Here is a 3,333-nt window from a genome sequence, read left to right on the forward strand (position 1 = left end):
TGGCAGGGAAAGTCCCTGACTCCGGGACCCAGTGCGCGGGAGGCGAGAACGCTACCGCAAGAGCACGATAATTAATACTAATTGATAAGTTTCTTATATCTGCTATATACAGGGCTAAAGGTTAGATTACCCAGTCAGATATCTTTATTATATGGGTGACTCTGTTAATGCCACACCAGATCCTATTATGTTAATGTTACAAGAATTAAAAGATGCTCCTGCGTCCGGCCATCCTAATTTAGGTTTTCCGTGATTTCCCTAAATCGCTCCAGGCAAATGCCGGGATGGTTCCTTTGAAAGGGCACGGCCGACTTCCTTCCCTGTCCTTTCCTAACCCGATGAGACCGATGACCTCGCTGTTTGGTCTCTTCCCCCAAACAATCCAATCCAAATCCAATAAAAGATGCAATACGTACAATGAATCAAAGGCAAGAGGAATTAAAAACCGAGGTTGCTATTCACATGACCGAAAGGTTGCGAACCTATCTAGAAACTGTAACTAGCGAGATTACAGACCTGAAAGCCACCATCACAGGTAGTCTTGTATCAATCGAGAAATTGACTGATCACCTAAGTACTTGGTAACTAGAGGAAGAAACTTTGAAATCTACCCTTCAACAGCTAGTAACTCAAGTAGAGTGTATCTCCATTGACAACGAAAGAAAATTAGAAGAATTTTTAAAGAAAAAAGGCGAACAAATTACCGAAACATTAGTATCAGAATTACAGAAAGCCGTGCAGCAAACTGTTACCAATGCGTATTTCGAACACAACACTTCTGCACAGGCAGTTAAAGAGGAATTAGGACTTACACAAAATACATTGACATAAGAGTTGCCTAAATGGCAAGAAAGTGTCCAGACTCAACTTAATGCTCAGGTAGGTAACATAGAAAAAGAATTAAATACAGTAAAACAACAAGTTAGGAATGACACACCCTAGGCAGTTCAGAGGCCTGTGATGATTGTTCAAATGGTTCAAATGGCTCTGAGCACTATGGGACTCAACTGCTGAGGTCATTAGTCCCCTAGAACTTAGAACTAGTTAAAACTAACTAACCTAAGGACATCACAAACATCCATGCCCGAGGCAGGATTCGAACCTGCGACCGTAGCGGTCTTGCGGTTCCAGACTGCAGCGCCTTTAACCGCACGGCCACTTCGGCCGGCTGTGATGATTGTCATAGTCCACTGTTCAATGAAGATATTTATGTTGATGAGATGCATTGTAGTGATCTGTTGCCTCAAAACCATAAAAGTGGGAGTATGGTGGCAGAGCTATCTTTCTCTGTTATTCTGCCAGACAAAGGTCTGCTCAGACACAAGCAGCTTCAACTGCTCGCCTTTATGGCAAGCAGCAATAATGACAGTTATAGAAAGTACAATAACAGTCGTGGTGCGAGTTACTTCTCGCAGTGCATGTGAAGTTTTGTTGATGCGCTACGTCACAAGATGGAGACTTCAGTTTTAGAGCTCCTACACAATAGGCTGAATCGTCCGTCATGTTTTCCGCTACTCTGAGGATTCGGCGATGTTTACCTTTCGGGTGGTTAACCTATTCATGCAACAGTACTTCTTATGAAATATTTGATACAGCATGTCCGTAGTGTACGTAACAGTAATTAATGTGTATAGAAATACTTAGAAAGCCCTTTTCATATAACAGAAAAATTGAAATGCATATTACACTGCTATAAAAATGCAGGCTCGGAACTTGCGTCATAGTTTGTGAATATTAAATGTGATGAGTTAAGAAGTCGGTAACAACGTCTTCAAATATGGGTGCTATGCTGTAACAACCTGTGCCTTTTTGTTAGTTTTTGCACGTATGTAGACACTTGCAAAAGTAGTGTTTATGCTTTAATCGTAAGTAGGTGCTTTAAGAAATGCGGCAGTGTCATTTTACAGAGGGGCAATTGTACCGTGCATGAACTCAACCTTAGAAGTATGTTCATACAGGCCTCTGAGGCAAAACTAACATTTTACGTCATTTTTTGTTCATTACATCAAACAAATTAGTTCTTGTCTAACAGGGAGGTACGAGTAAACGCCCCCCACCCCCAAATCCAACTGTAAATTTTGTGTATATGAAATTCACGCTTTTATTAAGTGTCAGAAAAATAAGACGGAAACGTTGCTATTTGTTGAGTTGTGGTCAAAACTTTATTCATTGGAGGTTATGTTACTTGTGCAGGTTCCCTCACAATGACCAATCACAACGAACCACTAGAATGAGAGGGGGCGATTTAATTGCAAAACGGTTATTTGTTAGTTTATTCGACTACCGAAAGGATTAAAGGACTTTATTCGCACTGAGACCTTAAGAAATACTTTCCACAAGTAAAAGTAAGCCCCTGAAAGGTGAAAAGCAAATGACAGGCTCAGGAATTGCTCTATCTGATCAGCTAGGCGCCAATGAATACAGTCAAACTATGACCGAACTACGACAAAGCAAAAACCAACAGGTATTGTCTAATTGCTATAAAATGAATGATCTATTTATCTCTGAGATACTATGGATATATTTAACCATGTTAGTAATAATGATTTTTATAAGTTAACTAGGACACATTGGTGGCTAGTTGCTGTTATTCGGTAGGTACACACCTGTTGCAGCGAACGTAGACTGGTATTGCGATTACTGTAGTTTTAGTCAGTTGACATGGTCCAAATAAGTAATTACATGCACTTTGGTCAGGTGTTTGAAGTTTCTGTAGGTGACGAATGAGTCGAATTTCCATAAAGAATGGAATTTAATTCATGGGCAAGTAAGCAGAGGTGCAAGAATTTTGTGATATATATATATATATATAAATATATATATATATATATATATATAAGACAGAGCAGATACTACATTACCTAAAACAAAGAGAAAGAAGAGTAATATTATCTACATTAGCTAAATAGTAATGTTCTCAGAGATATGAAAATAGAAATTTAAGTGTGCTAGCAGGGAAGCTTCCCATCGCGCCCCCCTCAGAGTTAGTGACAAAATGGCTCAGTGGATAACCCGTTAAAAACTGAACACAGGTCAAACATGAAAAGAGAAAGAAGGGGTACTGAACTGTGAAAAAAGAAGCAAAATGGAAACAGTGAACGGTCCAAGAACAGGAAGTGCGATGAAAAGCAGCGTGAAACAGCACCGGCGTCTCGGGCGAGCCATGTGCAAAAGTCCCTCGTGCCATTTATTTCATTTTATTTTATTTTTCAGAACGTTATGGACTATCCGTCCGGTCAGTGAAACGTTTGTCCTCTTCCTGTTCTCAAGGCAGTTGTCATACTATACATTGGTTATAGAATATGAGTCATATGGCAAGAATACATTACCGTC

The sequence above is a fragment of the Schistocerca americana genome, chromosome 7 (genome assembly GCF_021461395.2).
Source record: "Schistocerca americana isolate TAMUIC-IGC-003095 chromosome 7, iqSchAmer2.1, whole genome shotgun sequence".
NCBI classification, from domain to species: Eukaryota; Metazoa; Arthropoda; class Insecta; order Orthoptera; family Acrididae; genus Schistocerca; species Schistocerca americana.